The sequence below is a fragment of the Urocitellus parryii genome, chromosome 3 (genome assembly GCF_045843805.1).
Source record: "Urocitellus parryii isolate mUroPar1 chromosome 3, mUroPar1.hap1, whole genome shotgun sequence".
In the NCBI taxonomy this organism is placed as follows: Eukaryota; Metazoa; Chordata; class Mammalia; order Rodentia; family Sciuridae; genus Urocitellus; species Urocitellus parryii.
The window spans coordinates 13,533,258-13,548,155 of NC_135533.1; the positions used below are offsets into that span (position 1 = coordinate 13,533,258).

The 14,898-nt window shown below is 36.7% G+C and overlaps 1 protein-coding gene and 1 pseudogene across 3 annotated transcripts in view; one reads left to right on the forward strand and one right to left on the reverse strand.

Moving 5' to 3' along the window:
* Braf (B-Raf proto-oncogene, serine/threonine kinase) overlaps window positions 1–14,898 on the forward strand; it is a 177,600-nt gene that overhangs the window by 28,443 nt on the left and 134,259 nt on the right. The gene's annotated exons all lie outside the window — the stretch shown is intronic.
* Window positions 6,791–7,046, reverse strand: LOC113194350 (large ribosomal subunit protein eL43 pseudogene; annotated as a pseudogene).

Consider the following 14,898-nt stretch of genomic DNA (forward strand, 5'->3'; position numbering starts at 1 on the left):
GAGACATAAAAAAAAATTGTGCTCTAGATATGTAATGTGAAATAAATTGCATTCTGCTGTCAATATATAATAAATTAGAACAAATAAAATAAAAAATAGAAACTTTTGCTCATTGCAACCTTATTAAGAATCTTTAAAGACAAAGTACAAAATTAGTAAAGGTACTTGCAACACACATATTATATATTGGTATATAATAAATTACTCCAAAATTTAGCAGCCGAAAATAACATTTATCTCAGTTTTTGTGGGTTAGGAATCAGTGCAACTTAGTTTGCTGGTTCGGATTCAGGGGTCTCATGAGGATATAATAAGTCAAGGGCTACAGTCATCTCAAGCCTTTATTGAGGGAGGATCTGCTTCTGGGCTTCTTCATGTGGTTTAGCTGGCTTCAGAACATCTATTGCCAAATGTTCTCACATTGGCCTCTTGACAACATGGCTTTCCAAAAGAGAGAAAGAGACGGCCCAAGATGGAAACCACAGCCTTTTTGTAACCTAATTTCAGAAGTGATATCCCATCACTTCTGCCATGTTGAATTAGAAGTAAATTAATAAATCAAATCTATATACTCAAGGGGAAGAGATAGTACGATGTATGAATACCAAGAGGTAAGGTTCCTACCACAACATGGAATGGTCTTTAACTTCATTAACAATTAGGGGAATAAAAACTAAAACCACAGCAAGATAGTTTTGTATAAATCATACTGATAGAAATGAAAACACTTGACAGTATCAAGCATTGGTGATGATATGGAGTGGCAGGAACTTTCTTCCACTGCTGGTGGCAGTGCTGATGGAAGTGTAAATGGGAAGAGCTATTTTGGAAAATAACAGGATGTGCTACAAGCAATACTACTCACAGACATTCACCCCTCTCCTGTGATTCTCAGACTTGAGGTGCATCAGAACTACCTGGAGGGATTGTTAAAATTTCTGAACTGGATCTATCCCCCCATCGTTTCTGATTAGATAGGATGGAGTGGGGGCTGATAATTTGCCTTTCTAAGTTACAAGGTGATGCTGATGCTGCTGGTCCAGGAATCATATATGAGAGTCAGCCGTAGCCCTAAAGAAATGTGTGAAAGGAAAACTAGGAAGCATATCTATAGGTATGTTTATAATATCATTATTTAAATTAGCACAAAAATATTAAAAAATTCAAGTGTCCCTCGGTAGCGGAATATATAAATCATTTTGTATTTAATTATAAAATAAAAACCTGGTTCAGATAGAGGAAAAAATCAAACTATAAACATCTCCTGCATTAATATGCATGAATCACATAAATACAATATTAGTCAAACATAAGAAGCAATGTGCAACATGATTCTATTCATAAAAAGTTCAAAAGCAGATGATACTGTAGTATTCAGGAATGCAAATATAGGTACTAGAATTATAAGGAAATCAAGGGAATCATTACCAAGGTGGTGATGAATAATAATAATTACCTTAGGAATGACAAAAAGTGGATGTGATTGAGGAATGGCACAGAGAGAGACTTAAGATTGGCACTGCTATATTCTTAATTTGGACTGAGTTACTGAAGGTTTACTTTACAATTACTATTATTTTTTTCCTGGTGGGGGTGGGTATCAGGGATTAAACTCAGAGACACTCAGTCACTGAGCCATATCCCCAGTCCTCTTTTGAACTTTTTAAAATTTAGAGACAGGGTCTCACTGAGTTGCTTAGGGCCTTGATAAATTGCTGAGGATGGCTTTGAACTGGTGATCCTATTGTCTCACCCTCCTGAGCTGCTGGAATTACACACATGCGCCAACATACCCAGCTTCAGTTATTCTTTAAACTATATGTTTTGCAAATCATTTACATAATTTTATAATAAAAAGGAGAAAAATTATATCATTTTGATTTCCATCTCTGATTATTAATGATGTTGAATTTGTTTTATATGTTTCTTAGTCTTTGAATTTTTTCCCTCCTAATTATTTATGGACATCTTAAGTTTGTTTTTACAGTTTATTTTTAGGTGTCCTCTATTATGAACATTGTTTGTTATCCATTATGTTTGAAATATTTTCTTCTAGTCCTTAGTTATAATCAAGTTTGTTGTTATTGTTTATGTGGCCAAATTTATTCATCTTTTCATTTACCACTTTTGTTTCTTATTTGGAAATTTTTCTCTCTGGGATAATAAAGGATATTCTGTATGTTGTCTTCTAATAAATTTAAAATTTGAAAAATTTATGTTCAGTTATTTACACAGTTTGGTTATGAAGATATTTAGGTAGACAAAATTATCCCAACACCGTATATATGTATGTGCATGATTTTTTTCTCACTGATTCATGAACCAATCTCTGATATATTCCAGATTCCTGTTTGTCTGTAATAGCATCAGGTCCACACTACTACTTTATATATAATATCTTGGTTTGTGGTAATGCCAGTCTTTTTCTTTCATTTTGCACAAACCTGTGCTTATTTACTCTTGTGACCATTAGAATCAGATTGTCAAATTCCATAAAATGTCCTTTTGGAATTTTGATTGTGATTGTTTTAAATTTGTATATTAACATAGGGACATATATATGAGATGTTTACAATTATAATGCAGAATTCTTCAACTTATGAACATGGTCTTTATCTTCATTTATTTAAGCCTTTTAAAGTTTTCCTTAAATAAAGATTTGTAGTTTTCTAAGTAACGCTCTCATACTTGGGGGAGTGGGAGTTGATTTTATTCCTGGGAATCTTTGTGCTATTATGAATGAGTCTGTTTTTTTAAATGATCTTTTTTTGGGCTGGGGATATAGCTCAGTTGGTAGAGAGCTTGCCTTGCATGCACTAGGCCCTGAGTTTCCCCATCTCCCCGCCTCCCAAAAGGTCAATATGTTAAATGATCTTATCATTTGGTGGCGGTATAGGACAATTATTGGTTATTTTGTGCATGGATTTTGTGTTTGGTTCTTAAAGAATGCTTATTACCTCAAGTTCACCATTAGATGCATCTAGATTTTTAAGTTACTTATACCTGCAAATAGTTATTTTATTTGTTCTTTTTCCATTCTTATATGTCTTGTTCTTGTTCTAATGGATTGGATTAGGGCTTTGAACTCATGATTCTCCTTTACCCAGCCTCCTGAGCTACTGGGATTACAGGCATGAGCTACTGCCCTGCGCCCAGCTACTTTAAACCTTTTTGAGTGAACTTTAGATATGGATGTTGTGTACCACATTTTTGGGGGGTTTGGTTTTGAGCCCACTGCCTTTTTTTTTAAAAAATGAATTAGTTTATCCCATTTATATTTTGTTGGTAGGGCAGTTTTCACATATTTTTTTGTTGAGGCCTTTGTTTTATCTCCTATAGATTTATATACGTGCATGTGTATGTGTGCACTTGTTTCCCATCTAGTAATTTTTGGTGGTTTATAAGTCTTACTAATTCTGCTGACTATCTTTATAGATGTAATATCTTTAAACCTCTATTTCTTGATTTGCCAAGATAATCAGGATTCTCTTAATCCTTTGTTATTAAAGATAGGAAAATTAAAGCACTTGTACTTTCCCTACCTCCATCTACCCTCTTTTACCTCTTTATATAGGAGATAAACTTTGTTTGTTTGTTTTTTAGAGAGAGAGAGAATATGAATTTTAATATTTTTTTTAAGTTTTCGGCAGACACAACATCTTTGTTTGTATGTGGTGCTGAGGATCGAACCTGGGCCGCACGCATGTGAGGCGAGCGCGCTACCGCTTGAGCCACATCCCCAGCCCAAGAGATAAACCTTGTTAATGGTTTATTATTGTCATTTGTTTTGTACTTTATACCTAAGTCTCAAAGTGATGTGTTTAAATGGAATTAATGTTTACCTTTAATTCTTTAAAATCCTGGATTCTTAATTTCTGATTTTTACTATTTATTCATCTTTTCATCAGCTGAATTATACTGTCAAATAAGTTTAGATCAGCTGGGCATAGAGGTGCCCAGTGACTCAGGAGGCTGAGACAGAAGGATTGCAAGTTGGAGGCCAGCCTCAGCAGTTTAGCAAGGGACTAAGCAACTTGGCAAGAACTTGTCTCAAAATAAAAGGGACTGGGTAAATGTCACTGTGTTCAATTCCCTGTACAAAAAAAAAAAAAAAAGTTTAGATTGATTTTTATGGTCTTAGTACTTATGTAAAAGTGGGCAACTATAAAATTGTCAAATCGTGTATTTTTTCTGCTGAATTCTGTAGATACTTTTTCATAAACTTTTTTTCTTCTAGCATTAAGTATTATTGAATAGAGAAGATGTAAGATCAGCCTGAATGCTGTTTTCTGTTCTTAGTTACCAAATGTACTAACTTCTCCAGCATCAAACTTTCTGGTATTCATTATTTTTTGTTCGTTATGTACATCATTTAATTATATGTTAGATGTTCTTTATCTTCAGTAATTAGCATTATTTCACATTTTAATTCTTTATTCTTTTCATTAACTTAAATGTGGCTTTTTTTCCTCCCTCACACTTACCTTCTATGTTCCTAACAAGTGTTTATTCCATTTCTTGTTATTTTCAGTATGACTTTCCTATCTTCATTTATTTCTCTAACCTGCTAATTTACTTTTTTTAAATATATATTTTTTTAGTTGTAGATGGACACAACACCTTTATTTTATTTTTATGTGGTGCTGAGGATCAAACCCAGTGCCTCACACATGCCAGACAAGTGAGCTACCACTGAGCCACAACCCCAGCCCCTCCTAATTTATTTTTATCTCCTTTCTCATCTGTTCCTCAATCTTTCTTTTTAAACTTTTTTCTTTAAAAAAAAATGGATTTAATAGTGGTAGTTGGGGCTGTATCAGACAGTTTGTTTCCCTGACACAGACATCTGCTATACGTTTTATCTGCCTTTTGCCTATTATGTTCCCATCCTCCTCCACCGTTTTTGTTGGGGCAGGGATGTTAAAATTTCTAAGCATAGGCCCCATGTTGGATCCTTCATTGTTCATCTGTCTCCTTTAAGTAGACTACTTCTATTTGAGCCTCTCTGCTCAAGAATGCTGTGGGGAAAACCAGGCAGAGTGAACCCAGACAGGTCAAGCTTTTTACAGACATCTTGTCTCAGAAAGCTTCCTCAACAAATCTATTGTGTTCTCATCACTCCTTTTAAAAAATCTTTCTTCCCCTTACTGCCATTTTGAGCCAAGCCAGTCAGTTAGGATGAAGAATCCACTCAGGCAGGAGATAGGTGCGGATTATAGTAAAGCTTGATAATAGATTGCTATTTAACAAATTGACATTCATTTTTATTCTGCTCAGCTGACACTGACTTTTTAATCATTTATATGTAATCATCAACAGTCACTCTTACTAAGGAACTGATTCCCATTAGAAGAACAATATTAAAGAAACTTACTTTTGTTTAAATTAGAGTTTTCTAAACCTCGTTGACTTGGAGCATTGCTTGTGCGTATGTGATAACATACTATGAAACATTCAGGGAAATGCTATTCTAATACCAAACTCTTGTGCTTCTTCTCAAACATATTTTTTTCTGCCTCTGGCCTGGAATGCTCTCTAACTTCATCTTCCCATCACCAGGGCCCCTTACCCCCAGTGATTTATGGGAGACATTTGGAAATTGTATATATATGTATATGTATGTGTGTGTGTATAGTAGGTGGAGACAATACCTTTATTTTATTTTTTAAATATTTATTTATTTATTTTTAGTTGTAGTTGGACACAATACTTTTATTTTATTTATTTATTTTTATGTGGTGCTGAGGATCTAACCCAGTACCTCATGCATGCTAGGCAAGAGCTCTATTACTGAGCAGCCCCAGCCCCTGGAAATGTTCTGATGATCATAATGACTAGAGAATGCTTGTCACTCAATGCCATAGGCCAGGGAATGCAGTTGCCCCACCCAAAGTACCACTCATACACCCCTTGGAGGAACACTGAACTCATCAACTTTTATTCAGTCTTTTATAACTCAGTTCTGGTTATCTTTTCCAGAAGCTTTCTCTAACTTCTTTTGTCTCCTCCCCACACTATCTCCATCCCTACTCCTCTTTCATCCTGCTTGAACTCTTGTAACATTTTATATACAACTAGATTACTGAAGTAAGTTTTTTACAATATAGTTGTCTAGAAATGTATAATTCACCCTCACTGTGGGAGCACAAGTTTTTCATGGTAGAGATTTTTTGTGTCATTGGTCCATGACAAATATCTTTCTAAAACAATGCAGGTTATTTGACATTAATGAATGAGTTGTACTTTTAATATAAATTAGAAGTATGGTATTACTCTTAAAAAACTATGCTTTCTTATACTGCAGTGATAATATTGTTTAATAATAATCTCACTAAAAGTATGTTTTTTTTTCAGATATGGATGATAGAATTTAGAGTAGTGTTGTTTTGTTTTGATTTTAACCTTGACTATACATTGGAAAAACTGGAAGAACTTTTTTTTTAATGTATATCCTTTGTGTATTTTAGCACATTTTACCTTTAAAACAAATTTTGTACAATGTGTCAATGTATCTCTGAGTAGTTGAACAGTGTTTTTTTTTTAAAAAAAAAAAAAAAAAAGCTAAGTATATACCTAAACTGTAAGACTTAGTTTCATGCCATTATCATCTGACTACTGAGGAAAAAAGACCTGAATTACAATAACCCATCTCAGCAAAATTTTCCAATTAAAATTAGAAGGGCTTCAATTTACAAATCTTTTGAAAGAGCAATATTAATGCAATTCACATCAGAACATCCTGTTAATATAATTAACAACAAACCACAATTTTACTATATGGTAGAACTTTCTACTGGTCTTTCAATTCCTTCAGCCTTCTAATTGCAGACTTGACTGTGATGGCAGAAGTGGTGTTGTAGGTCCAGGCACCACCAACCACTGTTTTCATGCAGGAACCACAGTGCCAGATCCCCACAGTCCGACTCTTCATCTAGGTTTTGCCTCAAGGAACATGTATACTTGGCATGCTGGCTGATTTTAATTTTCTTCACCATTTTCCTGAGGGAGGCACCGACGATTTAGACTTTCTTAGTGCGTTTAGCCATGTCACCGCCACTTAGGCCCAAGACTGAAGAGGAAAAGATGTTTTGCACAGGCGCAATTTAGGCGGGGGAAGAACTTTAAAAAGTGCAGGTACCTATGTCCTATTCTCAGAGATTCTGGTGTTTGAGAGTAAGTCCCTCAAATGATTTTTAATCTGTAGTAGGTGATGAAAACTATCATTTTATGAGCCACTGATGTACAACATTTTGGAAATTCAGAAAACAGAAGACTGAGAAGCTACTAAATTACTGAAGAACAATGAAAAGAGTAGGGGATTCTAACTTAAAAAAAATACTGAACAGAGCTTATGAGTTCTTCTGAGGGCGAGGAACTTGTCAGTTTTGTTCAGCTCAGCTCTCAGATCAAGTCTGAGCACAAGGAGAGATTTGGTAAATATTGACTGAATAAAAGCATATCATTAGTTAGTTAAAGGATAGTTGCTGAAGAACTATAGAAATCAGTCATACACAAAAATATTTTTGCAATGATACAGTGCCACTTTAATTTTATAATTAGTCAAATTAAGAACTGAGTATTTAATTCACTTATTTCAGTTCATCTCATTATTTACTTTGTGCCAGGCACTGAAGCCCATGTGATTCTCAGATCAACTTAATGAAGTTTGTATCCTTCAAAGAATGATAGGGATACTGACACTTGAGGGCTGAGTAACTTGCCCAAAGTTGCGTAGCTAAGTGACAAAGCAGCAATTCTGATTTTAAAGCCTATGTTCTTAACGAATATGTTGGACCATAAGTCTTCACAACAATTCTAAGAGTTAGGTATGATGATAATCCCATTTTGTTAGATGAAGTTTGTTTAGAAAGGTTATGCAACTTGCCTAGGGGCACACTGCTTAAGTGGAAGATCTGGTATTTGGATCCAGACATTCTGACTCCAGAGGTCATGCTTGTAACCACTGTGCTGTTGGAGCCTCCTCACTTAGTAATGTTTAATGTACAGCCACCCCTTTTTGTGAGTTTTTTAACCACAGTTGTTCACAGTTTTTCTGTTGGTTTTATAACTTCAGGCATCTTCACTGGTTTTCTACATAAGGTTTTCAATGTGGATTTTTATCTTGGTTCAGATAAGTACCTTGGGCTTGCTATTCCAGGAGAATTAAAACATTACTAGGTTCTTTTCATTCTTATTTTCTCTTTTCTTTTAGTGATTTTTAAATTAGATTTTTCGAGGCTGGGAATGTGGCTCAGGCGGTAGCGTGCTCGTCTGGCATGAGTGCGGCCCGGGTTCGATCCTCAGCACCACATACCAACAAAGATGTGTCCACCGAGAACTAAAAAATAAATATTAAAAATTCTCTCTCTCTCTCTCCCTCCCTCCCTCTCTCTCTCTCTCTCTCTCTCTCTCTCTCTCTCTCTCTCTCTCTCTCTCTCTCTCCCCTCTCTCACTCTCTCTTAAAAAAAAAAAAATTAGATTTTTCCTCTGCCCTAGGGATTGAACCCAGTGGCATACTACCACTGAGCTACATCCCCAGACCTTTTGATATTTTTTATTTCAAAGACAGGTTCTTGCTAAGTTGCTAAAGATGGCATTAAACTTGTGATTCTCCTGCCTCAACATCCCAAGTAGCTGGGATTACAGGCAAGGGCTACTGTAACTTATCTTTGAATTAGAATTTTAATAAACTTGTTTGTATTAATGCAGTCTTTTTGTAAACTTCAGTTGTTTGAATCAGTAGTCTTCACACTTAAATTTTGTGCCCTATTAGCAAAAAGAATTTAAACACATTATTTCCACTCTATATTTGTTTTGTGTCTAACACTATATAAAATCATGATCAAACATTATAAAATTTGAACATTTATTAGCATTTTTTTAAAGCTAAACTAAAAAGAAAACAAGTTTGAAATTGTTATTGACTTTGTTCATCTTTGGGTTTATATGCTAAGTCATAACATATCCTTAGGGCAAATGTCATCATTACAATACTGATACAAATTCATATTTTAAATAATCGAGGTAATTTTTTTTAATATTTATTATTTTTTAGTTGTAGTTGGAAACATTATCTTTATTTCATTCTTATGTGGTGCTGAGGATTGAACTCAGGACCTCAACGTGCTAGGCAAGCGCTCAACTGCTGAGCCACAGTCCCAGCCCCAGAGGTAATTTTTTTTTAATGATCCAGTTTCTTATCAGATCTGATTAGATCAGGGTTTCTCAATCTTGACACTATTGATGTTTTTTTGTTTGTTTGATTGTTTTTGTTTTATTTAAAGAGAGAGAGAGAGAATTTTTTAATATTTATTTTTTTAGTTTTTTGGTGGACACAACATCTTAATTTTATTTGTATGTGGTGCTGAGGATCGAACCCAGACCCTGCACATGCCAGGCAAAGCGCGTTACCGCTTGAGCCACATCCCCAGCCCACTATTATGTTTTGAGCTGGATAATTCTTGGTTGTGGAGGACTATGCAATTCACATCAATTGTAAGATGTTTAGCAAATGCCATGGCTTCTATCCACTAGGTGCCAGTAGTACTCTTCTTCTAATAGAGACATCAGAACAGTGGATTATAGGGGCTGGGGTTGTGGCTCAGTGGTAGAGTGCTCACCTAGCATGCACGAGGCACTGGGTTCGATCCTCAGCAACACATAAATGTAAAATAAAGATATGGTGTCCACCTAAAACTTAAAAATAAATATTAATAAAAAAGAAGAATGGATTATAGTGCAATGGCCAGAGCTGTGGTCTATAGTATAAGTAAGTGTGGGGTGTTGGCCGGCTTTGTATCTAGTAATGTACTCATCTAGAAAACAAAGAAAACCAGGTTTTCATATTTAATATTTACATGGGTACCCTCCTTTGGGTCTCTAGAGACTTCCAGGTGTCTCTTGGGAACAAAATCACCCCTGGTTGAGAACTATGATTGGATTGGATTGTGGACTTTTGTCCTGCATCATGACCAACAAATAGCTCGTATTAGGAACAGGCGAAGCATTGGCTTTGACTTTTGCTGGAGCAATAGCGTTATCTTCAACACTGTTCATTTATAGGAATGATCTTAAGTTACTATAAGGTTTTGGTAAAACTCAATATAATCCATACATTTACTTAACTCAGTCTGTGGGAATCAAAGTATGCTCACAATAAGAGTTATGTGCAAGAGGAAAGCAACACTGTCAAGTGCTCTGCTGTATGGAACACCCAGTCTTCAGTGTGCTTCTTGACCATATGGGACATGTTCCTCTGATATTAGCCCCAGGGGTGTGCATGTTAAAAGCTGGGTGTTTTTTTTTTTCCCTTTAATTGTCTAGATGAATACATTACTAAATAATGTAACCAGCCAACACCCCCAATAAAGAGTGCTCTCAGGAGTGTGTATACTTTTTATAGACTACAGCTTTGACCATTCCACTACTGTTCAGTTCATGTCATTTCAGCAGTAGTATTCAAAAGGAAGTAGGTGTGGTGGCACACACCTATAATCCCAGCAAATGAGGCTGAGGCAGGAAGTTCAAGGCCTCCACAGTTTAGCAAGGCCCTAAGCAATTTAGTGAGAACCTGTCTCAAAATAAAAAATTAAAAGGGCTGGAAATGTGGCTCAGGGTGTAAGCACCTTTGGATTCAATCCCCAATACAAAGAAGAAGAAAAAAGAAAGGGAAAAATAATTGAAGCTCTCTGAATTGACTTCCACCTAATCAGCTCATCAGGTTAGCTGATGTTCTCCATTTAAAAAAAAAAATTGCTGCACGTTAAGTGTTATTCATATTTAAAAGAAGATACTTGGAATGAATGCTTGGTTTATAGTTTCAAGATTACATAAAATGTTTAAGGTCTAGGCTTGCCATTTCTTCTTTTTTTAATATTTATTTTTTAGGTGTAGATGGACACAACATAATATCTTTATTTTTATGTGGTGCTGAGGATCGAACCCAGGCCCTGCCCATGCTAGTCACAATCCCAGCCCGATTGCTATTTCTTTATTCTTTAACTTATGACCTTTTCAGTTAACCAATCACCAGACATAATTACATTGATTAAAGGGATTTCTTTTGTATCATATCAGTGTTGGATTGTGATCAATAACTTTAGAGTTAGAATGATAGTTTCTTTCAGCAACCTATTTATCTGGTCAACTAAATTCAGAGCTGAATTATTACACAAAAAGTTTTCACAGTTCCTCTTTTGGAATAGTCATATACTCTAAGAGTATTGACTTTCTCCTTGCTACCTTACAGGTAAGAGTATTGGATCTATCAGCAGCTCAGACCTGGTTACTTCTTGGCTATAATTGTAGCATGCTTTTCATGAGACTCCCTGCCTCAAGTACTTCTCTGACTTGTTGGTTAACCTAAACATTATTGCCAGAGTAAACATCTTAAAGTATCATGCTTAATCCAATCAAAAACCATTTGTGGCAATAAAAACTGCATTAAACAATTTTACTATATGTGATTTGCTTAGATGTGGTCTCTGTAATCAGGAAATGTCTATTAGTCATTAAAATACATACATATACACATACAAACACACATATATCCTAAATTGTGATATATGCCAAAAGAAAAAATATGGAGTGTTATGAGAATGTAATGAGTATCTAATATAGATTGAGAGAAGCATGAGGGAAAGTCCTCTGAGAAAGTGAGATTTAAACTCTGAAGGAACTCTCTTTGTTTAAAAAAGAGTGTTCCTGGAAGAAGGATTAAAATGTGTGAAGTGGGGGGGGGGCTGGTGTTATGGCTCAGTGGTAGAGCACTTGCCTAGCATGTGTGAGACACTGGGTTCCATCCTCAGCACCATATAAAAATAAATAAAATAACTAAAAAAAATTTAATGTGTGAATCTGTGGTTGTGCTTACTGAATACAGGGTGGAAAGAATAGTATGTAATGAAGCAAAAGGTAGGCAGGGATGATATCTTGTAAGATCTTGATTTCTATACTACAAAGTTTAAGTTTTATTCTGATTGGGAAGGCTTTAAAGTGTGTAAGTGATGGAAGTGAGTAAAGTATGTGTTTTAGGGATTTTACTATGGAAAATGGAGGAGAGTTGAATAGAAATAGTGCAGAACAAGTAAGGGAACCAATTAGGATAGAGAAGTGACAGTAAACAAGGTAACTCAAGAAGTGATTGATTAACTCATCAAAAACTCGTCACAGTAACCCTGTGAAGCATGAGCAGAATAACATTTGGAATAAACTTATGCAAGCCCATCTAATAGTAGTATTGTAAGGAATTGAAACAAGTAGTGTTGACCATTTATTTGGTCCTTGTCTCCAAAGTAAAAATCTAAACTCCACTGAAGGTTTTTCAGCCAACATTTGTTTCTTTATCTTCTCCTAAACTCTTACATATGCAATAGCCAAACCAAACCAAACCTAGTTATCATGAACATACAGCATAGCTTGATGCCTCTAATAATTGTTTCCTGTGACAGTCAATCTGATAACCATGAAAGATAGTAAACAAACTGGACAAGGGGATTAGGTGTGTGTGTGTGTGTGTGTGTGTGTGTGTGTGTGTGTGTAGTAAGAGGAAGGATGAATTGGTTTAGCATCAGTATTTTGCTTCTGAAAATTAAAGACCTACAGTATATGAACCATAGGGTTATTTCTAAAATATGTATAAAGTTATGTAATACACATGGATGAAAGTATTGAAAATTCTGCTTAAGCGTTAAAGTAGTATGACATAAATTGGTCTACCAAAAATAATCACAAAACTTCGTCTAAGAATCAGGCTTGCCTGACCCATGGTGGTCCGCCCCTGTAATCTCAGTGGCTCAGGAGGCTGAGGCAGCAGGATTGCAAGTTCAAAGCCAGCCTCAGCAAAAGCTAGGCACTAAGCAACTCAGTGAGAACTTGTCTCTAAATAAATACAAAATAGGGTTGGAGATGTGGCTCAGTGGCCAGGTGCCCCGGAGTTCAATCCCCGTAATCCCCCTTCCTACCAAAAAAGAATATATGATATTTATGATTATATATTACTTTAGAAAGTTTCCTTATAATTTGGCTTATTTTATTTTTTTAAATAAACAAAAACAGAATAACTTTATTTGACAAAAGACAAAAACAAAGTTATTTACAGTAGTTTTTTGCTCAAATAATTCAATGGGACAACTGTGCTTTATCCTCCAGGTTTACTTACAACCAAACCCAAGCAGAGGCTGCCCTATCCCCAGAGGCCCCATTTTATACAAGAAGGGAATGCCAGACAGAATTCAGCAGCATGGCCCCCTCTCCCCTCACAGTTTAGTGCACTGCAGGAAAGGAAAACCCCACTCCAACCCAATACACTGAGTCACCTACTGTAGGAGTCCTCCAGCAGTTACATTAGATCTGGGCTCACAGACACCACTGGGGTAGGAGAGATGGAAGCACAGTAGCTTCAGAGCTTCAGCTAACTTGGAAGCTGCCATGTTGACCTTCCCCAACTGGGTCTGATGAGGGTGAAGATACCCAGTTCCCTGCAGCAAAGAGGCCGGAGGGAGGCAGAACAGAGAGCCTAGGAAACCTGCCCATCTACAGAGGGCAAAACTCCCTTTCTGTAAGTAACCTATTCCCATGCCCACTCCAAAGGATGGGCCAAGTCATTCAGGAGAGGTAGGGGAACCTCCCTGAGGGTGTCAGGGATCTTCCGAAAAAGGACAAAGTATATGCCCTTGCTGTGGCCAAGTCAGTCAACACCCAGGAACCCCTTCCCCTCATGCCCAACCTGGCAATTTCAGGAAACTACAACAGGCCAGGGCTCCTGGCCTAACTTTTGGCCCAGTAACAATGTTATTCAGAACAAAAATATTTTGGCTAATAAAAGTCTTGGATTAGTGTTTCTTAAGATATATAAAGATGGGGTATACTGCTGTTGAACACTATCAGTAATGAAACAGCAAAATAAAGGCCGGTGGGGTGAAGACCAGTTGTGATGTTTCACTGGGAAACTCAGGCATGGCCTTTGCAACTCCAGGTTAAAGAAAGGTAAGCAAAGGGCTGGGGATGTGGCTCGAGCGGTAGCGCGCTCGCCTGGCATGCGTGCGGCCCGGGTTCGATCCTCAGCACCACATACCAACAAAGATGTTGTGTCTGCCGAGAACTAAAAAATAAATATTAAAAATTCTCTCTCTCTCTCTCTCTCTCTCTCTCTCTCTCTCTCTCCCCCCTCTCTCTTAAAAAAAAAAAAAAAAAAAGAAAGAAAGAAAAGAAAGGTAAGCAAAGACACAAAAACTACGTTTCTGGCCCGTTTCTGGCCCATTTCCAGCCCCACTGCAGGAAATTCCCTGCTTCTTCCAGGAATAGCTTCTACCTCCTTTGTGGGAAAAGCTGCCTGTTCTAGTAGCTAGAAGGACTTCCTGACCAGCAGATGGCTCACTGCTCCCCAAGTGGAGATGCTGGGAACTTCTAACATTCCAGTCCCAAGTTTCCAAAGAAATTTTTAAACTCAGGCTGCAGGGCAAAGCCTTCAAGGGAGAAAAAAAAAGGGGGGGGGGAGTATTAACAAGGGGAAGAAGGGGAAAAAAAAAAAAAGCCCATTGCTTCAGTCTAGCTTACTCCCCCACCCCAAAACAGAGTAAAAACAAATCTCTGGTTTTATCACCTTTCTCTGCTCTATGTCTAGGTTGAGTCAGGTTCTGCTGTACTCCTTCTTGACTGTTGCTACGCCCTTCTGTGCCTGATGCAAAAGAGCCAATGCCAAATTTCTTTTTCTGCCCCAAACACCTTTTTGGTAAACCAAAGGAACAATAAAACAACCATTTGGAATTTCTCATTTTGCAGAGATTTAGCTGGTCCCCCAAATAAAAATACTCCTCCCTTGTACAACAACTCCCAGTAGCAGTGGTGGATCATTCACAGTGGAGGATTAGACTCCATCTGCCATCTTGCACTCTCATT